Source organism: Triturus cristatus, chromosome 10 (assembly GCF_964204655.1).
Source record: "Triturus cristatus chromosome 10, aTriCri1.1, whole genome shotgun sequence".
In the NCBI taxonomy this organism is placed as follows: domain Eukaryota; kingdom Metazoa; phylum Chordata; class Amphibia; order Caudata; family Salamandridae; genus Triturus; species Triturus cristatus.
In genome coordinates this window covers 1,164,009,728-1,164,028,231 of record NC_140593.1, presented here as the reverse complement: position 1 = coordinate 1,164,028,231, position 18,504 = coordinate 1,164,009,728, and positions in this window count along the sequence as shown.

Below are 18,504 nucleotides of genomic sequence, written 5' to 3'. Positions count from 1 at the left end.
CGTGAATGGCATCTGCTGTTGGTGCATCCAACAGGGGTCTGTGTGGAGATCGGCATGTAACACATCTACACACACCATGCCACATGTGGATTCCCAAGGCTGTAGGGTCTGTGTGCATGGGACATCGTATATTTTCAGTCATACATGTGTTTGGTGTCTCAATGGCTGTGTCTTTGTGTTGTCACGTGTACCCCTTCATCGCACTGTGATTGATATGTACATTTTACATTCCATGTGACCTGTGCGTGTGCCTTGCAGTCAGCTGTCTGGATGAGATGACATCCTTCAAATGCAGCTATGTGGTTGTGTGTCACTCCGGTCATATCTGTGGCTCTTCACTCAGACTGGCACCCAAATCATTCCAGGCCATGTCATGTCGACTTGACAATCAACAGGTGTATCAGGCTTTTTGTAGGAGTGCCAGCAAGCTGGCATCTGTGTCCAGGATGTATTGCACACACCCGACTCCATAGTTACCTGATGTGTATTAGCAGTGTTGCATGTGCTATGTTCATTGACATTGATGTTTGCCGACTCTCAATCTTCATTCTTCAAAACCATGTTTTGCAGGGCACCACCTGTCCCAAGACTAATGCCAGACTTGGATGCCATGAGGGAACGTGCCTGCATCCGCCGTTACAGATTCACTCAACAGTTGATTGAGGACCTGACAAACAAGCTGGCACCACACCTCCAACCGCAACACAGATATCCTACTGCGCTGACCCCCAAGATGAAGGTGATGGCAGCCTTACATTTTTTTGCCACAGGTACGTTTCAATTGACCATAGCTGATGTGGGTGGCATGTCCCAGACTATGTTCAGCCATGTCCTGCGTGATGTTTTAGCAGCCATGTTGGAGCACCTTGATGAATTCATCAAATTTCCGACTCCAGAGGGGTTGAGGGATGTCAAGGGGGATTTCTATACCCTGGGTGGGATGCCCCATGTAATTGGGTCCATTGATGGTACACATGTGGCTTTTGTACCACCACAGGCACAGGAACAAGCCTATCGCAACCGCAAACATTACGACTCGATAAATGCCCTTGTGGTGTGTCTTGCTAACATGCTGATTTCCCATGTCTGTGCACTTTTTCCAAGATCAGCCCACGATGCCTACATCATAAGGCGTAGCAGGGTGCCACAAATAATGCTGCGGCTGCACAACGAACGAGCATGTCTTGTTGGTGGGTATAGTCTTTTTGTCCTATGTGTTTTACGGTATCTTTGTCTCTTACGGCATCTCCTGACCCACTTATTTACATGATGTTTCCATGTAGGGGACTCTGGCTATCCCAACATGTCATGGCTGATGACACCTCTCCGCAACCCAAGAACAGCTGCAGGTCACCGGTACAACGATGCACACGGGCAGACCAGGCGAGTGATTGAGAGGACGTTTGGACTCCTGAAGAGCCGATTCCGGTGCCTGGACAAGACAGGCGGGGCCCTCCCTTATGCCCCGGAGAAGGTCTGCAAAATCTTCATTGTGTGCTGCATGCTGCACAACATGGCAGTTGAGAAGGCAGTGCCACTTATCCTGGATCCAGATGAGCAGGAGCATCCACCCGTGGAGGATCAAGGGCTTGGTCACATGGCTAGTGATGAGGAGGAGGAGGGGGATGATATCCGGAGTCAGCTCATATGCAACTTCTTCTCATAATGGTGAGTCACTGGCTATGAGTGTGCAAGCTTGTAGCATTGATTGTCATGTGTTGCAATGTGTGTGTCCAGCTGACTGAATGCAAAGTGACTTGGATGTGTGTTCTGATGTGTCACTCGAGTGATGATGTCATGCAACACAGTTTTGCGGAGAGACTTGATTGGCAATTTACATGTGTCCAACATTGTTCATGTTTTGTACACTTCCATGTGTGCGTTGAGAATTATTTTAGGTGACTTCTCGTGTGTCTGTCATTCCCAGGTATTTTGCACCTGTTGTATGGTCGTGTCATCGTTGTCCTCCTGCTATTCCTCGTTTGGATTGCAACGTGTGCTGAATCAGAGTTCCATGCACGGACATGTGGAAATGTCAGTTTGGGTAAGTATTGCAGCAAGGCTTTTTGGTGGTGGTACAGGTTGGGAATGTGTGGTGACTGCTTCTGTGCATGTTGTGGTACAATGCATACATGTCTTCTCACCATGGAGCATATAACATGTAGCATCACCCCCATGACATGATAGTCAGCCTTCTTGACAGTCATCTATAGTGGAATATGGCGTCTGATGAAGGCATCAATGTGTGTGAACCTTGGCTCTGAAACATTGCAGATGCTACGGGTGGACATAGTGGGGGACATCACAACAACATGCTCTATGGGGAATTGCAGCCTCTCCGTGTGCAGCAGGATGTGTTTTGCTCATCACCTTACCTTGTGTGCCAGTTCATTGGGATTGACATCATCCGTGTTGTGAAGGGGGGTCCAGCGTATGTCCCACATGTTCTGTCAACTGACCTGTCAGTCTGTTAATATGGAGGTATATCCCTTTGTGTGTGTATATGGAATACAGGTGTTGAGCACAATCCAAAGTGCCTCATCTCGGTCACTGCAGATCTCTTACCAGTTTGCATGCGTCATCTATGGCATAATTGACAAAGATTGAGCATATGAGTGTATGTGTACTTTGGCAACATGCATGCAGTGCTTCATGGCTAATGATCTCTATTGTGCATGAAGTACCTGGTTGTGTATGTATTTGTGCAGGTTGCTGCCCACAACGGGACGTGAATGCCTGCTGATGGTGTGTCTCCTTTGCGCATCTCCGCATTTTGTTGCCTGATACAGTGGCTGTAATTTATGGTGATTGATAATACACTTTCTGGGAGTGACCCATGAGTGAGCTGACACTCCTTCCTTGACATACACCTGTTGCACTGTGCCTTGCAGACCTCCTTGTCTTTGTGTGTTGATTTTTTGCATGATTTCTAACCCCTTCTACCTGCTGCTGCCTCACCTGCGGCCTGCCACTCCGAGTCCCCTGATTCTGCAACCCCCACGCCTCAAAAATGCTCAGCCCTTCCCCCTCATCCATTTGAAATGCAGCCAGCAGCTTTTTTGTGCCACTGCAGCCCCAGCGCCGTGCCACAGGCAGGACCGTCTGCGCCTGCAACATGCACAGTGCACGACCCTCTAGTCTTCGCATGACCCACGTCACACAACAGGCTCATGCTGCAGCCACTCTCCAAGCAATGTCCTTGTGACAATGATCCTCCTGCCATCAGGCAACCCCTAAGCACACGCACAACACCTTCGCATGCTGAGTATGCTACTCCAACTGCCTACACAGCGCTGCCCAGCCTACCAGACCCTGTCAGTACAACCAGGTAATGTGCCTCCTACTCAACACCCGCTCCCCATCCACCAGCACACCATTGGACTCTGTTACCTCCTCAACACAACATCCCCACACATCACCTTCATGACAGTAACCTAGACAAAAGCATCCTCAGCACATGACGTCTTCATTGCCATCTCAGACAGATCAAAGATCACCAGCAGGGATGCCAACACCAATCCCGGGGGCTGCATTGCTAATTATTCACAAGTACACCCTCAGAGTCACAAGTCCGGGTTCGCAGCAACTCCCTAGCAACCCTCGGAGTAACACTCATCTACAGATCTGCAGGCCTACATTCAAAATTCCGCTAAGCCATCAACACGTACATCTGCACGCAGACCCTCACCTCCACAGGCTACATGTGGCTGGGGGCCAGTAACTTCTTGCTGGAGGGGACACACACCACCATCCATTATTGGTCCGTCAACATTTGAATCCACGTCTCCAACAAGCAACACAGTGCCACACACCCCGCTACCGATCCCCCAAAGATGCTTGATGTAAGTCGCCACAGACAAGCTGTGTGGGACACTCAAAACAACACCACCGCCACACCCTGCAATCTCACACACTGGATCAGCAACTGATCCAACAATCTTGCCACATTGACGGACTTTCCTGTGAAGCACAGTTAAGGCACCTGGGACAATGCAGACCTACTGGACTCCTACAGACCTAGCCGGACTCTTGTGCAAACCTTGCAACACAAAGAGACATCATTTTCCTTACAGCCCTGGAAAACACCACACACAGCCATCACCATATCATCAGCAAGGACAAGTGGAGATACTTCAGATAGTGCAGAGACACCCAAACACACAACATCAAGGAGCTCATCAGCATTGTGAGTGAACTGACAGCAGATCTCCATCCAAGACACCCCACCATTGCAAGGCAGATCCCATCCCTTGCAACTTTGTACCATTGCAAGCTCATGGCCATACACAACAGCCTTGGCACACAGAGGCAGACAGCACTATTAGCCGCTGGACAAACCCCCCTCAGGTCATGGACTCCCGTCAGCAGCAAGTACACAACCGGGATCATGTGCACCATCGACTCTGGCTCTCCATCAGGCCCCTTCCCACACAACATCTCAACCACATCATTCGCCATCCTTGAAGCCCACGTCCAGCGCGTCATAGATGTCTCCTTTGAGTTAGCCACATTCCATGGCTGCAGGCGGCATGCAGAGCCCCAGGCCCTTCTTAAACAACGGACGGCAGTACCGCAGGATCTCCTGGTACATCACCCTACTTCCCTACCCAGCAAATGTCACCAGGAAGACACTCAACAAGCAACTGACCAATTTCCTACATGCAACCAGCTCCAGCCAACCGGCACCAGACCGTTTTACACAGTAATCACACCACTGCAACCGTCATCATTGTCACCACCGACTACTTTGCCCTGCTCCACAATGGTGAGGCCACCACCCTTGACCTCTCAATGGCATTCTTCACCATGTGCTACCACACCGTCAGCTCACACATCTCCAACACTGGTATCCAGAGAAGGGCCCAGGGTTTAATCAGAAAGTAGCTCACCAGCAAGGCCTAGGGAGTCTGCCTCCACCCTGCAACATGTAGTACACTGGGGTCATCTGGCCCATGCCACAGGGCTCTTCTCTCAGCGTGACGATCTTCAATGTCTTCATGACCCCCCTCTCCACCATCACATGCGCACACAACCTCATCATCATCTGGTATGCCATTGACACCCAGCTGCTCCTCAAACTCACCAAAGAGCCATCCATTGCCAGATCCAAACTTCAAGAAGGCATGAGATCCGTTGATGAATGGCTGAACATCAGCCATCTGAGGCAGGACTTGGACATGACAGAGGTCATCATCTGAGGATTGCCCCCTTACGGCTGGGTCAACTCCTTGCATCCCACTGGTCTGTGCACCGCACCAGCACCCAGTGGCCACGCAGGCAAGCTGGTGTTCATCATGGACCCATCGCTCACAATTAACATGCAACTCACCAATATCTGTACCTCATGCTGCAACACCCTCCGCATGCTGCTGATGACCCCAGATAGATCCACTCCAAGGGAAGACAGACCGTCCCCCTGGTCCAGGACACCAGCCGGCTCAAATACAGCACCAGCCTCTACAGAGGACAACAGCAAACATGCAGGAGAACTTATCCACATCCAGGGTGCATCCGCACACCTCATCTGCAACATCCCCCGCCCCAGCCACATCACCGTCCACCTGAGAGAGGTACAATGGCTCACTGTGTGCTGCAGGATCACCTTCAGACTCCTCAACCACACTGAGGAGGCAGTCCACAACCCCAGACCCAAACCTACCTTGGACGTGTGTCATCCAACACCCCGTTGGCCCTACTCCATGCAGCCCACCTTGCCCTGGCCACCATTCATCACATCCACATAAAATCTGCATGCAGGAGATAGTTCTCCCACCTCGTAAAACAGACCTGGTACTCCCTCCTCGGGCACATCAACATGACCCATGACCTCTACACCTTCATGTAACTCTTCCAAATTGGTCTGTCAGAGCAATATAGCAAGCCCCCCCTCAGCAGCTTGAGGCCATCACGGGTGAGTGTTGGGCTCCATGTCTGTATTTTGTGATACATTGTGAGCCATGTGTGTCCTCGACCGGACTCAGATCCAAGTGTATGGATGGCTGGAGTTAGTTCCACACTCAGGCATACTTTGACATATCCCCACACGTATGTTGTGTGACTTCAACATGATATTTCAATTATTAATTTTTTAATTTCTAGCTCTGGGGCGTGATTTGTTCACAGAAAATGGGGAAATGCAGGGACCACAGAATCCAAAGTTCACAGGGGGAGATGGGATCCTTGCCATTTGAAGTCATCAGAGTCCAGCCCACAGTGTTTGGCATCATTGGTCACACTGTGACCAGCAAGTCCATGTGGCAGATGATGTCAATCAATGAGGTGATGCTGTCGCACATGAAGGCCAGGTGCCAGGCCAGGTCACCTGGGAGATGTGGATGGCCCGCTGCCTCTCATGGTCTTTTCCGTGGACGACCCACCTTCCTCCGGGGACCCTCAGATGCAGGCCTTGACGATGTTTGGGACGCTCCGTCGGATGAATCCTCCTCCTCCTCCCTCCCTGTGGCTGGTGCTGGTCTGCGCCTGGTGGCACAGGGAGGGTGTTGCCCATGTTGTCGGCGATCCGACGGAGTGAATGGCTTATGTCCCTTTGCACCGCCAGGAGCTCAACCAGTCTTGCCTCCATCCGTCCTTGGTGTTGTTGTTGACTGGCGTGTTGCTCGGCCTGCTGGTTTTTGATCTCTGTGAGGGTCACCACTACCTGGCTGATCTCCCTGGTGTCACGCCGGTATGCCTCCATGATGTTGCGGATGTGTGACATACCGGTCCCTTCAGCTGGCTGGTCAGGTTCTCGCCTCCGCCTGCCTCCACTCCCGCCACCCCTGCCCACACAAGCCTGGCCTGCCGTTGTGGGCACATCGGGACCACGGGACACCTGAGAGATGGCAGTGGCGGTGTTGTCTGCCTCCTCCTGGGTGCCCGCCGCACCTTGTCCCTCCTGGTCAGACTGGCTCTGTTCACTGCGGGGAGGGCTCCTGGGTGTCTCCTGTGATGTGTAAGGAATGGGGGTGGTGGTTGGCACAGATGATCCTGAACCAGGTTCTGCAGGGGCTTGGACACCAGAGAGTCCAGGTCGGTCGGGGTCATCCGCCGAGTGTTGAGAGGCGTCGCTGCTGGTGGGATCCGGTTCCTCCCGAGCCTGTGGCTGTGATTCTTCACCCCCATTGTTGGTGGGGATGTTCATCACGTTGCCCTGTGTGTGAGAGAAAGACAATGTTAATGCTGTTTCATGCAACATGCATGTTTCATACACATTCAAGTTGGCACTGTTCCTCCAGGTAGTTGTATGTGTCTAGCATTCTCCTCAATGTTCACTTGTGTATGGGTATGTTGCGGGGGACAGATTGATATGTTCTCTTGAGTCTTTGACATGTCCATTTGTTGCTTGGGTGCTTCTTCGGCTATGTATTGGTCTTGTTGTGTTACATGTCCATTGTGGCAGTGAGTAAATCCATTGCCTGTCCTGGTGGTGTCTGCTTGTGTTAGGGGTGTGTGTGACAGTGCATGCTGGTGGGTGTAGTGTGACTGGGGCTCCCAGGTGATGTAGCTGTCCCCCCATGGAGCATGCTACCATGACAGTGAGTGTGAGTTCCTGTCCTAGATATCTGACCTTGTTGTGTTGGTGTTTGTGTTTGCACTGGTCACAGGAGGGCCTTGTGCTGCCTACACCAGGGCCAAGTGTGAGCTATCTTGTCAGTACTTTCCCAATCCCTGGGCATTACGCATGGTGCATGGGTGTGTAGCTGGGCCATATGGGATGAGGGCAATTGTGTCTGATTTGGAATTCAAACATGCATTTTGGTGCACCCACCCTCCCAGAATACCGGACATCCATTCTTGGGTTGGTGCTTCGTGTAGCATGGGACATAGCATGGCCTTGCTTTCTCAATGGGGCATACACATGTGGATGTATGTCGTTACAACGCACACTTTTACAACGCATGCACTTACAACGCATTTTTTACAACGCAAAATCCATTACAACGCATTCCATTACATAGCATGACACTACAACGCATTTTTAAAAACTACCTTTACAACGCATTCCATTACAACGCATACTACCTTTATAACGCATACCATTACAACGCATAATATTAAATTGCATTTAAGGTAAGTGTTAGATAGTATAGGGGTAAAAATTACTTTTCTAACTCCAGGGGGTGCAACAGTAGGGTAAGTGTTGGATAGTATAGGGGTAAAAATTACTATTCTAACTCCAGGGGGTGCTACAGTATGGAAAGTGTTGGATAGTATAGGGGTAAAAATTACTATTCTAACTCCAGGGGGTGCAACAGTAGGGTAAGTGTTGGATAGTATAGGGGTAAAAATTACTATTCTAACTCCAGGGGGTGCAACAGTAGGGTAAGTGTTGGATAGTATAGGAGTAAAAATTGCTATTCTAACTCCAGGGGGTGCAACAGTAGGGTAAGTGTTGGATAGTATAGGGGTAAAAATTACTATTCTAACTCCAGGGGGTGCAACAGTAGGGTAAGTGTTGAGGGGTACAAATTACTGTTCTAACTCCAGGGGGTGCAACAGTAGGGTAAGTGTTGGATAGTATAGGGGTAAAAATTACTATTCTAACTCCAGGGGGTGCAACAGTAGGGTAAGTGTTGGATAGTATAGGGGTAAAAATTACTATTCTAACTCCAGGGGGTGCAACAGTAGGGTAAGTGTTGGATAGTATAGGGGTACAAATTACTATTCTAACTCCAGGAGGTGCAACAGTAGGGTAAGTGTTGGATAGTATAGGGGTAAAAATTATTATTCTAACTCCAGGGGGTGCAACAGTAGGGTAAGTGTTGGATAGTATAGGGGTAAAAATTACTATTCTAACTCCAGGGGGTGCAACAGTAGGGTAAGTGTTGGATAGTATAGGAGTAAAAATTGCTATTCTAACTCCAGGGGGTGCAACAGTAGGGTAAGTGTTGGATAGTATAGGGGTAAAAATTACTATTCTAACTCCAGGGGGTGCAACAGTAGGGTAAGTGTTGGATAGTATAGGGGTACAAATTACTATTCTAACTCCAGGGGGTGCAACAGTAGGGTAAGTGTTGGATAGTATAGGGGTAAAAATTACTATTCTAACTCCAGGGGGTGCAACAGTAGGGTAAGTGTTGGATAGTATAGGGGTAAAAATTACTATTCTAACTCCAGGGGGTGCAACAGTAGGGTAAGTGTTGGATAGTATAGGGGTACAAATTACTATTCTAACTCCAGGAGGTGCAACAGTAGGGTAAGTGTTGGATAGTATAGGGGTAAAAATTACTATTCTAACTCCAGGGGGTGCAACAGTAGGGTAAGTGTTGGATAGTATAGGGGTAAAAATTATTATTCTAACTCCAGGGGGTGCAACAGTAGGGTAAGTGTTGGATAGTATAGGGGTAAAAATTACTATTCTAACTCCAGGGGGTGCAACAGTAGGGTAAGTGTTGGATAGTATAGGAGTAAAAATTGCTATTCTAACTCCAGGGGGTGCAACAGTAGGGTAAGTGTTGGATAGTGTAGTGTAATATTATGCGTTGTAATGGTATGCGTTGTAAAGGTAGTATACGTTGTAATGGAATGCGTTGTAAAGGTAGTTTTTAAAAATGCGTTGTAGTGTCATGCGTTGTAATGGAATGCGTTGTAATGGATTTTGCGTTGTAAAAAATGCGTTGTAAGTGTAGTGCGTTGTAAAAGTTGCGTTGTAAATGTTGTTCCCCACACATGTTATTGGCATTTGCATTGTTTGTGACTGTGGTTCTGGCAGGTGAGGGCTTGGGGGTAGTTGCGTGCATTTGGTGTAGTTGGGGTGTGGATGCCATTACCCCCATGTTACGTAAGTTGTTTGTGTACTCACCAGGCTCTGGAGGTCCTTGGAGTCCATGTACTCCCACCGGCGGAAGCATGGCCATCACCTTCTCCTCCCAGGGATGGTAATGTACTGGTCTGCAGGGCACACCATCTCCAGTGATGTTGGTCTGGACGTGCTCTTCATTAATTTTTCTCTTGACCGGCCTCAGCAGATCGTACCACCTGGCTTGGCATTCGGTCCTGGTCCTTCTGATGGGTGCAAGAGCATTCACCCTATCGACGATCCTCTGCCACAGGCGTGATTTTTCAGCTATGCTGGTCTGTCTGACCAATGTTCCAAACAGCTGTGGCTTGACTCTGATGACTTCATTGACAAGGATCTCCAGCTCCTCCCTTGTGAACTTTGGATTCTTGTCAGTGGGCATGGTGTGGGGTGAGGGTGTGGATGGTTGTGGGTGTGTGGGTCTGAATGTGGCGGTGTGTGTGTGAATGTGGAGAGGGGGTATGTGTGAAGGGGTGTGTGTGAAGGGGTATATGTTAAGGTGGATGTGTCGAGGTCAGTCCTTTCCATTTTTTGTGTAGTGTAGACGTGTTTTCTGGTGTTGTGCGAGTCGATAGTTTTACAGTATCCGTGGTTCAGTACGGTACAGCAACACACCCCCATGCGTAGTGGATGTGAGGTGCGTACACGGACATTGCTATGTACGGTGAGTACACCCCATTGCTTATGTACGGTGCGGGTGCGTAGGCCGCCATCGCGTATGTACGGTGCGTACCCGCAACATTGTGCACCCGCAACATCCACCGTACATACGCGATGTTGGGGGTACGCACTGTAAATTCACAATGGGTGTACGGTGCGTACAAACGTGCTGGGGGTATGCACCATACATACGCGCTGGGGGTACGCACAGTACATTCGCAATGGGGGTACGGTGCGTACATACGTGCTGGGGGTACGCACCATAAATTTACACTGGGGGTACGGTGCATACCTATGTGCTGGGGGTATGGTGCGTACCTACGTGCTGGGGGTACGCACCGTACATTCGCACGGGGGGTACAGTGCGCACCTACGCGCTGGGGGTACGGTGCGTACCTACGCAATGGGGGTACACACCGTACATTTGCACTGGGGGTACGGTGCGTACCTACGCGCTGGGGGTACGCACCGTACATTCGCACGGGGGGTGCAGTGCGTACCTACGCGCTGGGGGTACGGTGCATACCTACGCGATGGGGGTACGCACCGTACATTTGTACTGGTGGTACGGTGCGTACCTACGTGCTGGGGGTATGCACCATACATTCGCGCTGGGGGTACGATGCGTACAAACTCCGCTTCATAGCGGGCAAAGTCATTCCCCGTGTACGGGACATTTTCAGTACGAATCGTAAATTGTAAAGCCGGTCCGGATCGTACTAGTATGGTCAGACTTCATTTTTACGATTTGTACGGAGAAGTGTCCGGGTCCGTCTCGTACTAATTTTCCAGCTACGATTCGTACGGATCGGGCCGATCCGTATGTACTTTTTCCCGTACGGATCGTACTTCACGGGTCGGACGTGACTTGTACGATTCGTACGGAAAAAAATACGGATACGAGTCGTACGGGAAAAAAAAATACAGGATCGGAATCGGCCCCCTAGTATTTAAAAGTGATGCTTGCAAGAATTTTGTTTTGGCATTTGAGACAAATCTCAGATTAGTCTTGGTCTACTGTGATTATTGACTTACTTTGGGTGTTATATTTTTATTGCCACATTTTTACACTAAAATGTTTTAAAAATTCATTTCTCTGGTTCCCTTTCTCAAATTTTTTAAATGTTGGTGTCATTTTAAAATGAAAAATGTACTTTTAAAAAATGCAATGTAAATGTTTTTGCATTTGATATGTGCAAAAATAGAATACAGCTGGCCCTAACTTAAGGGTGTCTAATCTGTGTTCTGGCTTCAAGGGGTTAATAAATCATTTTTTATAAAATATTTAATTCCAGTAGCACACAACAATATCATTTGTTTCAATAATATGTAATTGTTACCATTCTCAATTACACAAATTGTTAGTTCAAGTACTTACTTGAGGTGAGAGTTAAAATTACATTGGGCATCAAAAAGAATAAAAAACAATATTTATTTACCTTTTATTTTGTGGAGAACTGCATTGATCTTCATCAAGCACTACCAGATAGAGGCCCAGGACTTGCAGTAAGAGGAACATGTATGGTGTAGAAAGGTTTTGTCTGTTTATGCTGTTTTTCTTCTAACTCTACCGCCATGTTTACGTCGGTGGAAAGCTAACTATAAATATAGCAGGTGGCGGTATGGCTTTGATTCCTCCGTTCATCATGGTTGGAATATAATTCCATCGAATCATCGATGGAAAAAGAAACATACAATGAAACAAGAAGATGGTTTTCTATGGTAGTGGATGGGTAAACAGACAGTGTTTGGCACTCTAGTATACATCCGCCAAACTCTAAATAGAACCCTTGGTTTTCCCACAAATTTGTCACCGAGCCTGATTAAACAACACATGGTGTACATGTGATTTTTTACTATTGTGGAATTTGCAATTGCCATTAAAACATGCAATGGTGCAGCCAATTATTTTAGTTTTTTTGCTAACAAAAAGAAGTTTTGGCAAGATATAGAGAATTGCTATCCCACCTCTTTTCTCACTTTACTATAAATGTTGCCAGAGTTTCTCAATCAAGGTGGTTCTGTACAGGCTTCCCTCTCAGGAGCGGCGAATCCAGTCCCAGGTCACTTCTTGTGGATACAAATCAAGTAATTTGACAGTGTCTACATTTCACTGTCAGTTTACTGGGAGGCCAACACTTCTTGTTAAATGGGCATGTTATTTACAGTTAGAGAAGAAATGCAGACATCAGAATTAGTTTAGTTCATTTGGCTTTCATACAACACAAAATATACTTTTTGAAACTTACATTTCCAGTACTGAGGCAACCCTCTAATTTCATCATTGAAACTTATTTTACATATTAAGTGGAAAAAATCTTTCCATCAAGTTTCTAACATTCTGCCTACATTCTCTATTAGATCTGCGAAGGAAAAAACGGCCTACACTCTGTGAGACAATACTTGGGAATTTATAGTGAGTTTTATCAGGAGGGTAGTTATTGCAACATGCATTGGTAATACCAATTTCTGAGGCTTTTTAAGGTGCAAATACTTTCTCGATCTTTCAGTAAAACAGAGAAAAGGTATTGTGGGGCATCCTGTTAGAACTGACATCTTTGACATGGTATTTCCTCAAAAGATTTGCTTTCTCTCCTTGACTTTGCTGAACTCGTTGTTGTTGGCATTAGGACTCTGTGAACTTCACCCCTGCTACCCAGTCATAAAGTATTTGTGCTCTCTCCTTAACACCTGGTAAAATTGAATTACACCTGATTGGCACATCTAATTTACTTGTAAGTTCATAGTAAATTGTAGGTCATGTAACCAGGGCCTGTAAATTAAATGCTAATTGTGGGCTGCAGCACTCATTGTGCTACCCGCTAAAGTAGCCATGTAGAACATGTCTCAGGTCTGCAACTGCAGCCTGTATTGCTGTTTTAAACTGCAATTTCTACCTGGTAAAATAAACATTTTTCTGAGCCTAAACACTCCTTATTAATTCTTATAAGCCACCTCTAGAGTAGGCCTGAAAGGCTCATTGAGCAGGGTGCTCGTTATTTAAAACGTAGAACATGTGGGTTTACATTTTACATGTCCTGACAGTGAAAATCTCCTAAAGATAATATTCACTATCATAAGGTTATCTCTCCACACACTTACACTGGGTCGCCTTATTACATTTAATTAACTAACTTTAGAGTGGGGGCAGATAGAGAATTACACTTAAATGAATTGTAAGTTAAATTCCTCTTAAATGGTAAAATCCAATTTTAAGTTAGTATTCTAGAAATGGTATATTTACAAAGTTGCCTTTTTTTTACGCTAAACCAAATGTGCTTTTCTTCAAGCCCTGCCTTTTGTCACCCAAGGCCGTTTGGAGCCAGGAGTATTAGAAGGAAAAGAACTGATCAGAACCAGTTTTGGGGCTGGGTCAGAGAATTCAATCACACAAAAGCTGGCATTAGGAATGCAAATTAAACCTTCAGAAGCACTCATCAGAATACTCCAGGACCTCTGGAAGAAGAAGGTCTTCAATGCTGACACAAGGACTGCCCTGCTGCTAGTAGGATTGCCTTGTTGTCTAAAGAAGGAAGATTGGACCTGCTTACTTTAATCCCTGGCTACACAGTGTGACTCCAAGGGTCAGTTGGTTGACCTCATGTATGAGCTGAAGGGACACAACAAGCTTTCAGAGGCCTTTCTGCAACTGCCCAGCTTACCAGTACCAACTGGACCTGCATTTACGCTGTCGCTGGCCTCTGCTGTGGGGACTCCTGATCCACTGAGGTGACCTCCAGGTCCTGGACCCTTGGCTACCATCAGTGAGACCTCATTCACTCATTCACAAGAAAAGGTGAGAACTGCCAGCCTGCTACAACTGCCAATGTGAAGCTCCAACGGGACCTGCTCTTCACGCACACAGAGACTGTCTGCAACAACTGGCAATACGAGGCCTGCACTACACGCCGACAGTGACCGTCTGCAATGAGTAACCAACTCAAAGCTCCAAGCAATTACAGGTCTTTTAGCTACAGCAACCACGGTCTACTACGCTTGATCTGCTTTCTGCCCAAAGACCTCCTCCAATGCTAATGGAACTCTTCACATCAGACCTTAGAAGGTAACCCTTCAGTCAATCTAACCTAGTCCCTGTATTCAAACAGCGCACCATCACTGTCAGCCTGAACTTGTGACTGGCCCAGCGCAACTAGATAATTGCCAGTGGCGCTTTTTGCTTCTTGGCGCTATTTTCACTAAAAACTAAAATCAAGATCTCAGTTTTTGAGAACTTTAATCCGTTAAAATGTTTCTGAGTTGATTTGGGAGTATTCTTGTGTTGTGTTTTCACTGTTTGTGTGCTGCATAAATACTTTACACATTGCCTCTAAATAAGCCTGACTTCTTTTGTGCCCGGCTACCACATGGCTAAGCACATGTTAATTTGGTGACTTTTGTGGTTTACCCTGACAAGGACTGCAGTTTTTGCAAGAGTGGGTCTTCCTCTTCCATCCCTCTCAACTAACACAATTTCTTACACATTATCTCTCGGTAAGAAAGTCCCACTTGCTAACCTTGTATCAGTTACTAACAGTAAACCAGGCCTTAGGTGAAGGGTCAATAAGGATAATAATTAAAGAGAAGACATAGAAGCTCTCAAGTTCCTCAGGGTGGGACCTACGTCTAGCCCGTAGCAACAGATCCTAGAAACTGCATTGTGAATTCTAATGAAACCAAGTAGCCTTTTGAAAGTCTGTGCACAAGCACTGATTCTGCTCATGTAGATGAGCCATGTCTTCAAGATGCTTCAGTTACAGGATTGGCTTACTGAGTCAATCAGGCAGAATGTGGAAATAGACTGTAAGTAAAGCCACCTATATTTATTGATCTCTCTCTAGCTCACACATCGACAGGGATTCGCCTAAGAGTCTGCATACCTTTGATGATGTCAATGCATCCCCCATTGGTATGCAGTCACCCAAATAAATATTGACCTATGCTCAGGCAGCCGAGCCCTCCCACTGAAGGGAAGTAAGTGAAACAGTGTAGCTGTATGCTGTTCTGGGGCACATGCACTCTCTAATGCCCTGCAGCCAATGAAGAATCCTCTCCAAGCTCACCACACTTTCCCACCACTATTAGAATACGCTTCTGCCTGATTGATTGCGGGTACCAGAGTCCAAAAGCACTAAAGCAGCTCTTAATAACTCTCTCGCAATTTTCTTGAAATATCGGTTCCCTTTCCATGTATGTGAATGGCTTTTAATGGGGATTATTTAAGGAAAGGCAAACTTTTAGTAAAGCTTGAGTTGAGTGATCTTTTCTAGACCCTCCTGGTTTAGGACCAGTACCTAATTAAAAAGCTCCGAGGCCCCCTACACCTTCTTGGTTGCATTGGTGGTGCCCCTGCCATCCTGGGGCCACCACATTGCAAACTCTTTGGGCTGAAGAAAGCCCCGTAGGGCATTATGGGGTACTCCTTCTTAGAACTCGGGGGGCTTCACTGCTCCTTTATCTCGAGCTGCGCTGCCTCATGGTTTTTTTTATCCTGAGGAAGCCCGATAACACTGGAGCACCCGCACGTCCTCCCGATGTTGGGGGCAGGGCACCCTGGCTGCCACGCCAGCTCCTGCATGACAGCCTCTCTCTCGCTGCCATCAGAACCAGCAGCTCTGTTCTCCCCTGGCTGCCCCACCACTCCTCAAGGGGCACTCCCCCGGCACACCTCTTCCAATGAGGTCCAGATTTGGGAGCTCCGGGCCCCTTGCTTCACTCATGGGAGGGTGGGCCCCACACCGAGCCCACCCTCCCTTCCCCCCTCCCTCTCCCCACTTCAGCCACCCCTTGTGAGCAAAAGGACATAGTCCTTAGTGATGCGAGTGTGCGAGATCCACCTCGACAGAGGATCTGCCAGGCTGTTACCCTCTCCTGACATTTATCTGTAGTCTGTTTTTACTGAAGCAACATATTTCCAATCATATTATCTGACCTTCTGTATGAGCATCCCACAGAGCGGCACAGAGCGGCACCTTATCCCATTACTCCTTATATACTATTAATTACATAATCAACCTCAAGTGTCGCTCATTTAGGCAGTCCAGCTTTTCTGTCTCAGTGAGGCAGAGAAAAAAAAAAAAATATCCAATACAAAAAGACAGCAAAAGAAACAGATCACAGAAACAGACCACAGATATTCAGGCAACATTGGTGTCCATAGATGTCCTATTGGTGCGGGTTGGCGCTACCACTCCTCCCTCCATTATTTAATTCACCTCTAATAGACAGACTTCAAATATGCTTGCGCTTGAGATTCTGAGGTGAAATATTTAGACTGACTCTTATAAATCACCTTGAGTTTAGCAGGATTCAGGAGGAATACCTGCGCACCCTTAGCTTGAAATGGCTGAAATAGTTGTCGAAATTGCCATCTTAAGGTCACGGTTGCTGAACAGTAATCCGGCCTAATAAAAAAGTCACATCCGGAACCCTTGCGTCGCTTATCAGGGCAAGCCAAATCGTATAATGCTTCTCTCAGAACAAAACTATTTACACAAATGAATATCGCTAGTGAAAAACTTTTAGAACCTGCCGAGGCGTTTGACTCCCCGTGAGTCTTGCGCAAAACAAATGGATATCTATGCGCCCTGGTAATCTCCTTCTCCCACTGCCATTCGGCTAACTCTGGGAATGCTTCTGTAAAAGTCTCGATTATGAACTTTCGGACATCTTTCCCTTCTTTCTTCTCTGGAATTCCAAGGACACGCAGATTATTGCGCCGTGCGCGGTTTTCCAGATCCGTCATTTTCCACTCGATATCCTCTCTAGTGGCCTGTAAGATCTCTATCGCGGTTTGCTGCTTAGTAAGTATAGAATCAGTGCTCGATATTCGTTCCTCTGTGTCTGTCACCCGCTTGGTAAGTTCGTTAACAGACTTAGCCATCCGCCGCATAGTATTCTGTAGTTTCCGTACAGCACCCTGAGTACGACTACTTTCAGCCTTAGTTTCAGCCCGGTGGGCCATAATGCTCTTATATATTAAATCCAAAGTTACTCCATTAACGCCTTGATCTGGGTCCTGCGATTGAGACTCCTTTCCCCCCGGTTCCCAGAGAGGTTGCAAAAGAGGAGTCTTTTCCTGTGAGGCCTCTTCAGTTTCGGGATTTCGCCGGACCGTATCTTGATGATCCACCAGTCCTCTCGTCTGTGTGGGTGAATGTGTCATATCACTGTATTCCTCCATCAGGTCTTCATCATCTGTGAGTGCCACCTCATCACCCCACTCACCTTGGAGACTGTTACCATCATCCTCCGATACAGCAGATAAATCTGGCATTGAATAAAATTTGCCATCAGACAATGCAGAATCTGTATCTACCAGGTCCACTATGGCTGTACATTGCCCATTCAAGCCGCCTTCTCCTTCTCCTTTTCTGATACTGCGCTCAGAAGGGGCCGAGCCATTAGAATCACCCCCATCACCGCCTGTCGATCCTGCAATGGATCTTGAACTGATAGCAATACCTTTTCTTTTCATAAAAATTGTGTGTAACATAGGTGTTTTTGCAGCATCCAAATTCCCAGGCATTGTAGAAGTGATTTGCATGTTATTACTAACAGTCTGCACACCATTATCGCTATTGCCGCTAGTCAGACTGGCCCTAACGCCACTCGATGCTGTGACCTTCATGTCAGTTAATTTGGAGGAGAGAGCCGCGCTCCCAGATGCACTTACATTGCTGCTAGCACTAGTACTGATAGTACTGGTAGTAACATTGTTGCTGGCGCTAGTTGCATTATTTATATTAGCGCTGCCTGTGTTATTAGCACTAGTGTTATTCACATTCACATTATTAGCAGCAGCTTTTTGTGTGCCTCTGCCTTTCGGCGCCATACCTGCTTGCTTGTCTTTTGACAATTGTTCGCTTTTTACTGTGGGAAAAACCTTTCTCACGTTTTTTTTTTTTCTGGGGGCTCCGGGCACTTCTCAGCCTCTCATCCTCTCAGTCTCTACATGTGTCTCAAAGTAACTATTCTTGTCAGGTTCAGTAAAGGTTTCAGTAATTCAAGCCCGAGATCAGCCCTACCAGGGGAACCATTTACACCCC